Here is a 16348-nt window from a genome sequence, read left to right as displayed (position 1 = left end):
AGCCGATGTGAGCTAAGAATCCTTAAAGATGATGCCAGCTCAGCCACTGTCTGATGGCAACCACAAGAGATACTCTGAGTGAGAACCACCTGGCTAAGCCATTCAATGCCCAGATTCATGAGCAAAATAAATGCCTGCCCTTGTTTTAAGTCATTCATTTGGGATGGTTTGCTAATAGGTGACTGAAGCATCCACTCTCACTACAGCTCACATTCTTACCATCCTGCTTCATTTCTTAAGTTGTCACTACGCTATGACTCATCATCAAACCTCCAAGTAGGGTGACCAGTCACCTGATTTGGATGGGACTGAGGGAGTTCTCAAAATTTGAGACTTTCATTGATAAAACTGAGAAAATCCTGGGCAAATCAAGATGAGATGGCCACCCCAACTTCAAGATTTGCTTTTTTTTTTTTTGAAATAAAAATATAGCTGAAATAGTTTAGAGATTTCAGAATTATTACTTCACTATAAATTTTTTAAAGAGATAGTGTTGGGCATAGAGGCTGACCCTTTTTTCTGAGTGCTATCTGCCCTCCTAAAGGAATAGATGCTATGTCAATGAGTGGGCTAGCAGAGTCAAAGATAATTATAGGATGTGAAAATGTACTTGAAAGTATTTCAAAAATATATCATAACACAGAGATGGGGAAACGATCCAGACAAGGTCACTGACTTGCCAAGGACAAACCATGACAAGGTCATGATTTGGAATGCAGATATTTGAACTTCAGTCTGGGTTACTTACCTCCAAATTTTATCAGTTCTCATTCTTACCAATATTCACCATGTAGGTAGGGTATAATATCCAACCCTAGAGAATACTTAGACTGAGGGAGAGATGTCTTTGCTGTAAGACAGTTCACCATCTTCCCATCTAGTTAGCACAGGATAGACTGAAATCCAATCTCAACCAAGACTGAGTAAACTAAGAACAAGAATATACATCTTACTTAAAACAAAACCCCAAACCAACTTCAGGTCTATTTTTGAAATGGAAGATTTGACAATTTCATTATAAATGTTAGTGCAAAATTGTAGGCTCTGGTACTGCTGTCTCAGAAGAAGCCCAGTTAACTGTGGGTCCAGATTTTAGGGCTCTTCAAGGAAGTGAAGGATAGGCAGGCTTCCAACAAGCAGCAGGGCTGGTATAACTGGATACAGGGAAAGGAGCCTTCCTGGGTGTGGTTTTTTGGCAAAGAAACCCAGACTGCCTCGGCAAATGATTAAGAGGCTGGTAACTAGTTGGGGGAGTGGGAGGAGAAGGGTGGAAAGGAGGGTGGGGAGGGAGAACATTACCTTGAGGTCTGATGTGGCAGGAAAGTCTTCTACTATCTGCTTGCCCCACCTCTGTTCAGAAAATGTGTGTGGTGTGTTTGTGTGTGGGTTCTGGGTGTACCTAACAAATAGAGTAGAGCTTTTTTCAAAGAAGCCAAATTGCTTACTACTATTACTCCAATGCCATGGCTACCCAATAACCAAGCCCATTTTTTCCCAAGAAGGCCAGGAGGAAACTGTCTGACCAGCACAGCTAATATGATGGTGGGGCCATGAGTCAGACACTGATTAGATTCAGCTGATATGTGAACAGCTGTGAGTTGCATTCATATTATGATTAAAGAAAAATTTCTATAATTTGACACAACCTTAAGACTCATTCATGCAAAGCTGAAAGTTAAAAAAAAAAACAATGAGTGAAAACTCTTGGGGTGGGATAACATTTCAAACTGTTAAACACTTGCTTTTATTCTGTATTTCCTCCTTTCCTTTCCTTCCACTCAAATAGGTAGTTAAGTCTGTTGTTTGCTTCCATGGAGGAATATAGTTGGGGCAAAAAGGAGAAATAGTCTACATGTCTTTCTGGCATTGGAAGAATAGGTGAGGCCAACATATTGGCCAGAAACCCACAAGGGAAAAGATTCCTCTGAGTTCAGAGCTGGAAGATTTCCCAGGGCTGGAAGGAGGGAACACAGAAGAACAGAGAGCTCTGAAGTTCTGGGGCAGAGAAGAAACATGCCCTTGTGAAAGTTGTCAGACTCAAAATGGAGTCACTAATGTTAAAACAGCAATAGCAATAATAACAACCCTGACAGACAAATAGAGCTGGGAAAAGGCTGTGAGGAGAAGGTATTCAATCTCGTATGCCTGATAACAAAACTATCACAAAACTCTGCAAAAACCTCGAAAAAGGTCATTGCAACTTTACACACACAAAAATATTTTTGCAAGGACATCTGCCCAGCAACTGTCTTTTAACCTTGGGTTGGTATCACCTTTTTGTTTGTTTGTTTGTGTTTTAGAGATGGGATCTCACTATATTGCTCAGGCTGGTCTCGAAATCCTGCGCTTAAGCTACTCTCCTGCCTCAGCCTCCTGAGTAGCTGGGACTGCAGGTGTGCACCACTGAGCCCAACTAATCCTTTGTTATTGACCTTTGTAGACAAGGATAATTTGTTTTCAAAATGATTATGTAATCCTCCTAATTTTTTCCTTTAAAAATCTTTATCTTCCTTTACCTCCCTGAATATACACATAGTTTACTATGGCAGATGTATTCCCATTGCAAATCTCTATTCTCAAATAAACATCATTTTTTCTAAGAGAGCCTCTCTTAATTTGTTATTTAGGTTGACGCTCTGAATCTTTCAACATTCATTCATTCATTCAACTTTTTTTACACCAGGCACTGTTTCAAGAGCAGTGAACAAATAGATAAAATCAGAACAATGCCCTCATGAAGCTTACATTTTAGTGAATATCAGAATGTATGAGATTCTTATGCCAGACATTATTCTAAATGCTTGGTATGTTTTCTTCTCACAACAACCCCTTGAGTTAGATACTATATTCCCAGCTTACAAATGAAGAAAGTGAGACAGAGAAAGAATATATAATTTGCTGATCTCACAGCTAGTAAGTAGCAGGGCTGGAATTAGGACCCAGATAAACCGGCTTCATTTCTTTTAATTGCTATGGTACTCTTGCTAAACTTTTAGGCAGGGTTTTGGGAGGTTGGCAAGACACTAGAGTTGCGAAGGCTGCTTGGAGCAGTTTTACAGAGACTTTCATGCCCCAGATAGGTCAGGGTAGGAGTGGAAAGACCCTGAAATTCCAGGGTCCTCCATTGTGGATGATAAATGTCTCAGAGGCAGTCTACCCTTGAATGTCTTCCACTGCCTGAGTCTGAGACAGCAGCTTGACCAGAGGGGAAGAGCTCTTAGGTCTGAGGTGTTTCCTCCCTGCTTAGCAGGATGTACACTCAAAATAGAAATTAGACTGTGTTAAAAGAATAGTGATAACAAAATAGAAAGAATTGTTAAAATAAGATGAAATGGCGGGGCACAGTGACACATGCCTGTAGTTCCAGCTACTAAGGAGACAGAGGCAGGAGGAACACTTGAGCCCAGAATTTTGAGTCCAGCCAGGGCAACACAGTGTGAGACCCATGTCTCTTAAAGAAAAAAAAAAAAAGATAAAACAGAATAATTTCTTTTTTGGATTGTGAGTTTGCTGACTAAGATCCTCTGGGAAGCATGGGATTAGAGAGCTATGTGTGGATGGCGGGTGATCCTAATCTCAATCTCACATTTCTCCCTCTAGGATTAGAGCACTGTTAAAGGAGGATCTAGGATTTCAATGCTGCTAAAAATGAAAGCTTAATCAAATAAGACTATTAACTCCTTTTTAAAGAGAAATTAGTTTGAATTTACATGACTGTGGCAGACTAAGTAACTATCAACATTTCACTAAAAAATAAGTGGATATTTATATGGATGTGGACCAAGATCGGGGACTAGAAAGCTCCACTAATCGCTCCCCCTGCAAGGATACCAAATTAACAACTATCTGCACGGAAGAATCACTTTAATGAGAACCAAAAATCAGATGAGCACTCGCAGTACCTAGTTTTAACTTCACGTCTCTGAAAGAGGCACTGAAGAGGTAGAAAAAACAGCCTTGAATTGCCAACACCAGGCCTGCCCCATCCCCTAGCAGTGGCGGCATGGTACTGAGAGTCTTTCTGTGAGCTAGGGGCGGGGGAACAGAGCAATTGTGAGGCACTGAACTCAGTCTTGCCCTATTACAGCAGAAAGAAAAACTGTACCAAACTCACCTGATGCCTGCCCGTGGAGGAAGCATTTAAATCAGCCATAGCCAGAGGGGAATCACTGATCCCAGTGGCTAGAACTTGAGTTCCACAAGCCTCACCACTGTGGGCTAAAGTGTTCTGTGGCTCTACATAAGCTTGAAAGGCAGTCTAGGACAGAAAGACTGCAATGCCTAGGGAAGTCCTAAGACTGAACTGAGCCTAGGTCAGTGGACTGGGCAGGGGAGGTGACATACTGAGATACCAGCTGGAAGAGCCAAAGGAGTGCTGCTGGCATCACCCTTCCCCTAAACCCACGCTGCACAACTTGCAGCTCCAAAACAAACAGCTTTCTTCCACTTGAGGAGAAGAATGGGAAGAGTGAGGAAGACTTTGTCTTGCATCTTGGATACCAGCTCAGCCACAGCAGGAGAGGGCACCGGTTAGAGGTGTGAGGTCCCCTTTCCAGGCCCTAGCTGCTGGATTACATTTCTAGACACACTCTGGGTCAGAAGGGAATCCTCTTCCTTGAGGGGAAGGAGTCAGCTGTGGCAGGATTCACCAACTGCTAACTGAAGAGCCTATGGGCCCTGAAAAACCAGCAGTAATACTCAGGTAATATTAATACGTCCAGGGCCTTGAGTGAGTCTCTGAGACTTGCTGGCTTCAGGTAATAACACATTCCTAACTGTGGTGCCTGTGGGGTGGGACTCCTTCTGCTTGAGAAAATAGAAGGAAAAGTAAAGGGGACTTTGCCTTGCACTTTAAATACCAGTTTGGCCACATCAGGGTAGAGTACCCAGAGGGGTCTTGAGGTCCCTGATTCTAGGATTTGCCTATTGGACGGCATTTCTGGACCTGACCTGGGCAGAGGGGAGCCTGCTACCCTGAAAAGTGAGTCTGATGCCAGGCAGCATTCACCACAAGCTGACTGAAGAATCCTCGGGCCTTAAGGAAACATCAGTGATAATCTGGCTTTACTCTCTGTGGGCCTGTGGTGGTGATAGCTATGAAGTAAGGCTCCTCTGCCTTTTCAAAGGAGAAGGAAAAGTGGGAACAACTGTGTCTTGTAGTTTGAATACCAGCTTATTTGCAGTACAGCACAACACCAGACATATTTCTAAGGTTTTTGACTGTGGTCTCTGGCTCCTGGATGGCAAATTTGGACCTTGCCAGGGACTAGGGGAACTTGCTGCTTGAAGGGAAGGATACAGGCTTGGCAAGCTTTGTCATTATGGATTGTAGAGCCCAAGGGACTTGAGTGAACATAGGCAGTAGCCAGGGAGTGGCTAGAGTAGGCCTTGAGTGAAACCCAGTGCTGTGCTGCTTAAAGTCTGACCCAGCACAGTTTTAGTGGTGGTGGCCACAAGGATGCCTGTGTCACTTCACCTCCAGTTCCAAGTGGATCAGAACAGAGAGAGACCCAGTGTCTTTGGGAGAAAGTAAGGGAAAAGAGCAAGAGTCTCTGCCTGATTATCCGGAAAATTATTCTGGATGTTTTCCAAGACCATTAAGTTGGTAACTCAACAAATCTGCAAGAACCACAGCATTACTGGGCTTGGGGTGCCCCCTAAAACAGATACAGCTTAGTTCACAACACCCAAGTCCTTTCAAAACCTTCCCAAGAAGGATGAGTACAAACAAGCCCAGACTGTGAAGACTACAATAAACACCTAACTCTTCAATACCCATCTACAAGTATCAAAACCATCCAGGAAAACATGATCTCACCAGATGAACTAAACAAAGCACCAGAGAACCAGTTCTGGAAAAACAGATATGTGACCCTTGAGATAGAGAATTCAAAATAGCTGTGTTGAGAAAATTCAAAGAAATTCACGATAACATAGAGAAGGAATTTAGAATTGTATTAGATAAATTTAACAAAAAGATTGAAATAATTAAAAAGAATCAGGCAGAAATTCCGGAGTTGCAAAATGCAATGGGCATACTGAAGAATGCATCAGAATCCTTTAATAACATAATTTGTCAAGCAGAAGAAAGAATTTGTGAGCTTGAAGACATGCTAAATAAAAATACACAGTCTGAGGAGGCAAAAGAAAAAAGAATAACAAACAATAAAGCACACCTACAAATGGCCTTAAAAGAAAATCTAAGAGTTATCTCCTTAAAGAGGAAGTAGAGAAAGAGATAAGGGTAGCAAGTTTCTTCAAAGGGATAATAACAGGTAACTTCCCAAACCTAGATAAAGATATCAATATCCAAGTACAAGAAGGTTATAGAACACCAAGTAGATTTAACCCAGCGAAGACTACCTCAAGGCTTTTAATAATCAAACTCCCAAAAGGTCAAGGATAAAGAAAGGATCCTAAAAGCAGCAAGAGAAAAGAAACAAATAACATACAAGGAGCTCCAATACATCTGGCAACAGACTTTTTAGTGGAAACCTTAAAGGATAGGAGAGAGTGATATGACATATTTAAAATGCTGAAGGTATAAAAATTTTTCTGTAGAATAGTATATCCAGTAAAAATATCCTTCAAACATGAAGAAATACAGACTTTCCCAGACAAACAAAAGCTGTGGGATTTCATCAACACCAAATCTGTCCTACAAGAAATGCTAAAGGAAGTACTCCAATCAAAGAAAAGGCTGTTAATGAGCAATAAGAAATCACCTGAAGGTATCTTAAGTAGAAAGGCTAAACAGTGAATCAATCAAAAATAATAACTAAAATAACTTTTCAGGACATAGACAGTACAGTAAGATACAAATAGAAACAACAAAAAGTTAAAAAGTGGGGGAATAAAGTTAAAGCATATAGTTTTTATTAGCTTTCTTTTTGCTTGTTTGTTTATTCAAACAGTATTGTTATCAGGTTAAAATAATGGGTTATAAGACAGCATTTGCAAGCCTCATGGTAAACTCAAGCCAAAAAACACACAAAGAATACACAAAAAAATAAAAAGCAAGAGAAACTAAATTATGTCATCAGAGAAAATCACCTTTGCTAAAAGGAAAACAGAAAGAAAAAGAAAGAAGGAAGAGAAGATCACAAAACAATGAGAATACAAACAACAAAATGGCAGGAATAAGTCCTTAGTTATCAATAACAACATTGAATGCAAGTGGACTAAACTTGCCAATCAAAAGACATGGAGTGGCCGAATGGATAAAAAACAACAATAGGAACAACAACAACAAACAACAGCAACCAAAAAATAAGACCCAATTACCTGTTGCCTTTAAGAGATACACATCACCTATAAAGACATACAGACTGAAAATAAAGGGATGGAAAGAGATAACCCGTGCCAGTGGAAACCAAAAAAACAGCCGAAGTAGCTGTACTTATATCAGACAAAATAGATTTAAAGAGAAAAACTACAAGAGGCAAAGAAGGTTACTATATTATGATAAAGGAGTTAATTCAGCAAGAAGATATAACAATTATAAATATATATGCACCCAACACTGGAGCACCCAGGTATACAGAGCAAATTTTATCAGCGCTAAAGACAGAGATAGACCCTAATACAATAATAACTTGAGACTTCAATACCCCACTTTCAGCATTGGACTGATCTGCCATACAGAAAATCAACAAAGAAACATTGGACTTAATCTGTACTATAGACATAATTGATATTTACAGGACATTTTATCCAGTGGCTACAGAATACACATTCTTTTCCCCAGCACATGGAACATGCTTCTCTTCAGGAGATGTAACTACTTCTGATTCCAGTAAGTGTTTCAATAACACCCTGTGCAGATTTCAAGCACTAAATTTAATTCATGTTATTGTCATTATTTATAGGTCTGTCTGCCAAACTGGATGTTGGGCTTTTCAGGTCATTTTAGTATCTTCTGTCTTTGTATCCACACAGCAAGTGTAGTGTCTGAGGCGTTGTGAGTCATTGACAAATATTTGTTACAGACATTCATTTATTGAGGAAAGAACTCATGTGGTTTATTTGATGACATAATGAGAGCTTTGTACTACTTTCTATTTTTCCTGGCTTGCCAAATAAGTTCAAGCCAAATTTTACACTCTGTGACAATAGCTATCTTATCCTAACTCTAAAAGATATTTTTAACTTTTGTTTTTATTTTAATTAAGCTAACTACATATTTTCATCTAAATGATCTCAAATGCATTTTGGAACTATAAGGAACATAAATTATAAATAAATACACTTAGCAAATTTTGGCCCATCTCTATGTTGAAGGAAGATCCAATCAATGCCTCTCACTAAGATGAAACATTAAGAAACATGAAGAAGTAATAACTGTTAGATAAACAGGCAAATGTGTTATGTATTATGCTTATGAATAGAAAAGGCAAATAGAGATTACTCAAAGAGTAGACTGGAGATTTATAAGCTATAAACAGATACATTTACATGGCTAGGGTTGCTGAGATGACTTGGCACTGATGGATATTATGCAGTGTGGAGAATCATGTGTTGAAAAAATTCATTTTACTTTTAGTTATGTATTGGTTGTTTTGCTACTTAGGAGAAAGACAAAGGGACATAGCAAATCCAAAGGATTTCTCAGAGGAGAAGGATACTATAAACCTGGTGAGACAGCTGCATAGTGGTCCAGTTACGAGAAAGGCAGAGGTCAGATGCAGGTACCAAGATCAGGTAACAGAGTCCAAAAGGTACACTTCTATCACTATAAGAGAAAAAGAGTATTCAATTTGAGATTGGAGAATCTCAATGGTCCAAGGAAATTATCAGTTGCCTTCGATAGTTACAGTGATATAAATCCATAAGAATATTATTTTGTGAAGTAAGGAGCATATTTGTTGTCAAATTACTCTTGGTTTTGCTACAGGCTTACCAAAAGGCTGAAGGTTAGAGTGAAATGGGAAGACAGAAAACAACAGGAGGAAAAAGGAAAACCAGAATGCATGAGGACAAGGCAGAGCTTTATTTATTAAAGTTATACTTGGGAAAATTTGAGAAAGTAAAGGAGTTGAGCATTTTCCTGAACTGAAAACAGACCATTGGTATTACTTATAAAGTAAATAGCACTTTCTAGATGAAAACAAACTACTGAAAGGATGAACAAAGAAGCAGTCATTTCACCATCAAAAGAGTCAATATTTGCTTTTTATTGTAACCAGAAATAGCTGGGTTTGTTTTTTAATTTTAATGGTATAAATTTTAATGACAAAGATTATTTAGCCTTTAGTGAAAAATTGGAAATTCCTACAGTAAAATTTGCTCTTGGAAATGGACTCCAGTTTTAGAATGAAAAGTGCCCTAACTTAACACTTATTTGTTTGTCAAGGTTGATGAGACTATGTAGACATTGTGAAGTGGAAAAGGAACATGCTCACAGAGAAGGCTGGCATCTGCACTGGGAAAGGAAACTTAGAGGCAGTTGCTAGGCTTGACCTGTGGTAAGAGTTCTTGTCTTTGACACCTGCTCTCAGAGGTCAAAAAACTTTTAGCCTTCATGAGGCCATTTGGGAAGTCTGAAACATCCAAATTCATTACTAATATTGAATTGTGAGATTTCATATAAAAATTTACATTTCTGATTTCTTTTAAAAAATCGGATAACATTCCAGCATAGCAACTATCAATAGGAACTGAATAGAAGCTGCTCATTTGGGACAGAGCCAGGTCACGATTGTCCGTTTCCCAACCCCACTATTTTTGCCAGACATGGAGACTGAGTTGCCATCTATCAAAATGATTGCACAGCTGTTTGCATTATTATAGAATTAATAAAATATTGAAGTATTTATTTTTTTTTCCAATGTTCAGTTTTCTTTGATGATCCTCACCTCCCTGAAGCACAGGTTCAGGTAGCTGGGTGATGGCAGGAGATGTTCACTTGAAGATCTTGCCCTGATTGAAGGCTTTGCCCACATGCTGGAAGGCTCTATCCCAGGAAAAGTACTCTTGAACCTGCATCTGGTCTCATCACTGCCAAGATCCAGTTTCTGCTATGTGTATGACTCGTAGTCCACCTGCCAATTTGGACTCAGGGGAAAGGCAAGCTCCTGGCCTCTTAAGACCCAGATTCCAGAAATGGAGTTGCTGTTGTTGGTTCCAAAGAGGATGACACTGGCAAAGGTGTTCTTCCTCAGCTTGTCTAGTCACTGGAACACTTCAGCGATGAGGTTGCAACTCATGAAGGTCTGGGTGAGTTCTTCAGGGAGGTGACAGTCAGAGTACCATAGGGACCAGCCATCCTTAACAGAGTGCTTCCAAAAATATGGCAGTGACACAGTGTGTCCTCACTGGAGCACTTGGGTGTAAATTCACCCGACATAAAGGTACTCTTGGGCTGCTGAGCAAAGCGGTCCTTGGCCTTAGGCTCAGCAGCAGGTGCATGCTCACATTCATCCATCTCCTCCTCAGGAGCAGGAGAAGCCACATTTTTTCCTCTTTCTGCTCAGCCTGAGGCATCTGCTTCTCTTTTAATGAAACTTTCCCTTTCCATGGGTGTCGTTTTTAGTCAGGCTTTCTACAGAACTTTTAGCATCAGACTGGGCCATCTTCTCACACAGTTTCACTTCTTCCAAGATGGTCTGGAACTGGGTCTGGTTAATGCAGGTGAGGAGCCAATGGTTGATATTGAGAAATGCTTGGAAAGAAGTCTCCAGCACCTGCTTAGAGAGCCACAACAAGGTGCAGACAACTGTGATGTCAGCCAGTTACTCATTCACCCACCAGAAAAGTCCTCATCTTCAAGTGAGCATCCAGCAGCCCCAGAATTCACTTCATGTCCTCTGTTGCATTCTTAGTGGCCTATTTGTTGTGGTGCATGATGCCCAAGGTAGAGAACAAGCAAGTACTGGCTAAGGGTACTATGTTGTTATCAGCAAAGCCTACCCACTGCACCACCTGGGCTTCTGCTTCTGGAATACTTTCCTGCAGCTCCTCATTGCTCCCACAGTAGGTAATGACATTACTCTTAAACACACAGACTCCACTGTAACCATTAAATGCTGGAATCTTGCCAGCAGGAAATTTGCAGAGAAATTTAGGGTTGTGGTTAGTTTGGCCAAAGTGGAAGTGTGAATGGTGCAGAGAGCATGCACACCGAGCCCTGGTGTACTAAGCAGTGATGAGGGCTTTGAAGGCCCTCCAGTTTTCAGGATATGTGTACAGGATCTCAGCCATCATGGTGATTCTTCAGAGAAAGAGAAGGGAAGAAAAACAAATCAAGAATGTATTTGGCTGCCAGTAGCAGAAAAGCTGACCAACATGACTTAAACATGAAGGGTTTATTTTTCTCATATTACCAAACCGATGCAATTACTGGTGATTGGTTTAGCTACACAACTGCACCCAAGAGTTCAGACTCTTGCTATCCTTTCTGCTAAGCATCCTTCACATGCTGACTTTTGTCTTTGTGGCTATCTCCTCACAAGTACAAAATGGCATTTACATCTCCAGATAATTTGTCCACTTCAAAGCAGGAAGAAGGGGGAATGATCAAGGGCCAAACCAATTGTATGTACCTTCTACAGAGAAATGTAAAATTCCTAAGTCAGCAGAGTGTCCTGCCTACATCTTATTGGTCAGAGCTGGGTTACATGGCTAGAAACAAAGGAAGCTGAGAAATAAGAAAACGTGAGTAAAAATTTTGGCATAGACATGGTTCTAGGCACATTGCCACCATAAAGGCTCAGAATTTCACTGAAAATAAAAGAAAGAAAATAGGACTGTGTCTTGAGGTAGGAAATATTTTATTTAAGTCTCAGTGGTGATCTGTACCCAAGGATGAAATTATAGATACAAAAACTAAGCTAGGGATCTTAAACCCAAAGTCTAAAAGGGGATAAGTGAGTAAAACAGGCAAGTGACTTGTGTACATCTATATCTTCTATGCATAATTATTTCTAAGATACCCTTCACAAGAAATATGACTTTTCCAATTGTTCTTGAATCATGTGGCATCTAGGTGCATTTTTATCACCCTTGTGTATTTTAGATATCAGTCTCCAGTCAGATGATGGTTTGCAAATATTTTCTCCCATTCTACAGGTTGTCTCATCACTCCATTTACTGTTTCCTTTGCTATGCAGAAGCGTTCTAATTTAATATAGTTCAATTTGTCTATTTTTGTTTTCATTGTCTGTGCTTTTGGAGTCTTAGCTGTCAAGTGTTTGCCTAGGCCAGTGTCCTGAACAGTTTCCCTTTGTTTTCCTCTAGTAAGTTTACAGTTTGGGGTCTTATATTTAAGTGTTTAATCCATTCTGAGTCAATTTTTTTGTACATGGTGAGAGATAGGGGTCCAGTTTCATTCTTCTGCATATGGTTATCTAGTTTTCCTAGCACCATTTATTGAAGAGATTGTACTTTCCCCAGTGTATGTTGTTAATGGCTTTGTCAAAGATCAGTTGGCTGTGAATATGTGGATTTATTTCTGGGTTGTCTATTCGTTCCATTGGTCTATGTGCCTATTTTTACACCAATATTAAGCTATTTGGGTTACTCTACCCTTGTAATATATTTTGAAGTCAGATGGTGTGGTGCCTTTAGCTTTGTTCTTTTTGCTCAGGGTTGCTTTGACTATTCAGGCTCTTTTGTGAATAGTTCCACAAGAATTTTAGGACTGCTTTTCCTATTTCTGAGAAAAATGGCCTGGGTATTTTGATAGGGATTGTATGGAATCTGCAGACTGCTTTGGGTAGTAGAAAAAAATTTTTAATGTGTAGATTTTATTGAAAATATTTATATTTATATTCAAAAATAGTTTTGAATTCTAAACACTTAGATTTTACCTAATTAAAATCAGAAGTGTTGATTTTATTGTTAGAAGAAGCTTTGGTTATCTTGTCTTAACAGATAATTTCTACATAAACAATTATTTGATTATATAAAATATCAAATGTAAATAGTAGTAGACCACGAAAACAATAGACATAAATAATTATTTAACCAGTAGCAATCATTTGGACCACCTTTTAAAGGTATTTTTGGATACATGAAAAATGGAAAGATATTGTAATAAGATATTGCAGCACACAAAGCCATTTGATCCTAACTTGTCACTGTTACTAAGCTTTTGTTTTTCAGTAGTGGTGGACCCTCATTATTGCCCATCAATCATTCGGTTTATTATATAAACCAGAATGCAGGACCATGTGTTCTGCAGGCAGGACAGGTCTTAGAATGCCAACATCTCTGATGGGTTGTAAGGCACAAGACTTAAATGTTTATTTCATTCACTACTTTAGACTTTTCTCTTTTTTTAAGTTCTAAGATGGACCAAGTTATCCTGTTGTTTTTTCTCTTCAGGAGGAATAGACAAGCATTTAAGTCAGCAAGTACTGCAACTGGCTGCTTGGAAAAGAAATCAACCAAGGAAGGGCAACAAGGAAAGCCATAGTGACACTGTGCTCCAGAGGCTGAAAGTTCTTAGAATCACCAAGGCAGCCCCTTCCCTTTACAGGCCATGTTCTCTAGCACGTTGCCTCAGTGCCCTTGCCAATAGCAGACATTGCTGCTCCCAACCCAGCATTTGCAGCATCAGTCTTAGCTGGTTGGGCCATGCTGTTGTCTGTGGTTGTGGTTTGTTAATTTTCACTTCTGTATATTGTTCCATTATGCAAACCTGCCACACTTCATCCATAGTACTGTTAATGGATTTTCCTTTTTTCTTTCTTTCTTTTTTCTTTTTCTTTCTTTTTTTTTTTTTTTTGGTGAAATAGCATGCTTTATTGGGAAGCAGAGTGCTGCACAGTGACCAAGATAAGAAGGCTGCCCAATGGGCATTTACACATTTTACTCCAAAAGACACACAGAACATCTTACCAATAAAAATAAACTGGAACAGTGATTCCTCTGGGCAAGTCCCCAGCCTCATCCCTTTCAGAGATTGGAAAATCTCCCAACCATTTTCCTCATGGCAGCTGTGGTTCACTAGAGATAGAGCCCCTTGGGAGTGCCTTCCTGTTTTTTGCAAAGAACACTTTTTATTTGTATTTTTTGAAATCCTCCTTTGTTACCTTCATTCTGTGGCTCTCTTAAGGCCATCAGGCAAGCTTCTGTGCAGATTGCCTTGATGTCAGCACCAAAGACGTCATCTTTAGTCATGATCAAGTCGTCCAGAGTTACATCATCAGCCGGCGTCATCGTGCTTGTGTGAATCTGAAAGATGGTCTTCTTAGTATTTTCATCAGGGAGGGGGATCCCGATCTTCCTGTCAATGCGACCTGGTCTGCTAAGTGCTGGATCCAAATTTCTGTTTGGTTTGGGTCCATGATAACTTTCACATCTCCCCTAGAAACAAATCCATCCAACTGGTTCCACAGTTCCAACATTGTTCACTGAATTGCTCTCTCACCACCAGAATTTGAGTCATATATTTTTGTCCCAGTGGCATTAATATCATCAATAAACACAATGGTTGGTGCGTGTTCTTCAGCAACTTGAAACAATTCCAGTATGAGTTTGAGCCCATCACCCAGGTACTTCTGAATAAGTTCAGAGCCAACCACTCTCAAGAAAGTGACTAAGGTTTGGTTTGTTACCGCTTTGGCTACAAGGCTCTACCTGTGCTAGGTGGACCATAGAGAATGACCCCCCACCCGGTAGGAGGCTTTATACCCGTCTCTTCATAATATTCAGGTTGGGTAAGAGGAGGCTCCACAGATTCCTTAATTTCCTGAATTTGGTTGTCCAACTTTCCCCCAGTATCAGCATAGGTCTCCTGGGGAGTCTTTTCCACCTTCATCACTGTGACTAGGGGATCCATGTCATCCATCAGCACCCCTATCACTGCATGCACCTTGTGGCTTAGCAGAACCGAGCAGCCAGGTTCCAGCAGATCCTTGTCTATAAATGAAAGAATGCCGATGTAGTGTTCTGAGCCCACAGATGTAGAATGATGGTATGATTGTGATCTCTTCCAGGGTTCCTACTACTGTTAGGGTCCCCCTTCAGATCATCCACTTTTAATCTTTTCTCCTGTTGCTTTTCCTCTAATGGTTTCATTTATTTCTGATTTCTAATGAATTCTTCCTCCATGAGAAGACAGTCTTCAATTCTCTCTAACTTCAGTAATTTTCATCGGCACTTTGCTGGCAGCATCTAGTCCCTGTGTTTTCTTCTTCTCCACTCTAGTTGATACAGGAGGTTTGTATTTATTTTTCTTGTCCTGTCATCCTTCTTGCAAACTCCAGGACCATAACCCCCACTCTGACTTTCACCCATCTTGCCTTGGCCACTTGAGCTGCCGATTCTTTCTTAATGTCTGTCTTTTCATTAGGCTGTGGCTTCACAAGGTGTTCAATAGATTTTCTTTTTTTTTGGATGAATGGATACTGAGTAGATGGTATAATGTCATGGTGACGTGAGATAACCCTGGAAAAGGTTAGTTGGGGCCGTACTGCCGAGAAATGCAAAGTCTGGTGAAAACTTTGTACTAATTTGTTAGACAATGAAGCTTCAGACTGGAGTGATCAAAAGCACAGACTAGGAGCCAGACTATCTATATGGGTTCCACTGCCAGTCCTACCACTTACTAGCTGTGTAACCGTGGGGTTATTTACCTAACATATCTGTGTCTCAGTTTCCTTAACTGGAAAAAAAAATGGATTTCATAGGAGGATTGTGAAGATTAAATGAATTCATATTTATAAATTGCTTAGACCAGTACCCAGCAGAAGATAAGTTGAAAGCAGTGGTTATTAAATAAAATGGGTATCCATCACAGGTTTTTGAACACAGAAGTGGCATTTTTGGAGCAGAATGAGAGGCTGTAATAAAGGCAGGGGCAGTGGTCCAGGCTACAGCTACTGTTAGGGTCAGAAGGCTGATTCTCACTGATCCCTGTTGCCTGTATAAGACATACTTATGAGCAACTCACAAGCAGGAAATAACTTGACAATAGGGATTGAGAAAATTACATTTTCAAAAATTTTATCCTTTACCTTTGCAGACAAATTCTGAGTGGGCAGTTTGGAATTGCAACCTGTAATTAGAAACTTTCATTTTTTATATCCACCAGTGAATGAACTGTAGTTATCACAGTGGTGGAATTTCAGACCAGCAGGAGAGGGATTTTTTCCATCCCACTGAAATGGCACAACATAAGTTTCTCCCTATGTTGCCTAAGCACGAGGTTGATTTGTTGAAATTTGCAGAAATTTCCACTGGAAGTTTCCTACAGTGAAGTTGTCTCTGTAGAGCTGGGTCATCTCACTGAAGCCACACTATGGAACAGTGAATATGTGGGAGTCTAGGAAGAAACAGATGCTCCACTCCAACTGGGTACTTTGAAACATTGAAGAAAAGGATCACTTACTGACTAGGGAAAACA

The 16348-nt window shown here is 40.0% G+C and overlaps 2 pseudogenes; both read right to left on the bottom strand.

The window, feature by feature from the left end:
• Window positions 1-9900: 9900 nt before the first annotated feature.
• Window positions 9901-11202, bottom strand: LOC112619038 (annotated as a pseudogene).
• Window positions 11203-13947: 2745 nt separating this feature from the next.
• LOC112619039 lies at window positions 13948-15240 on the bottom strand (annotated as a pseudogene).
• Between the last annotated feature and the right edge of the window lie 1108 nt (window positions 15241-16348).

Source organism: Theropithecus gelada, chromosome 2 (genome assembly GCF_003255815.1).
Source record: "Theropithecus gelada isolate Dixy chromosome 2, Tgel_1.0, whole genome shotgun sequence".
NCBI lineage: Eukaryota > Metazoa > Chordata > Mammalia > Primates > Cercopithecidae > Theropithecus > Theropithecus gelada.
Note: the sequence above shows the minus strand (reverse complement) of the source record. Positions and strands in the feature narration are given on the sequence as shown.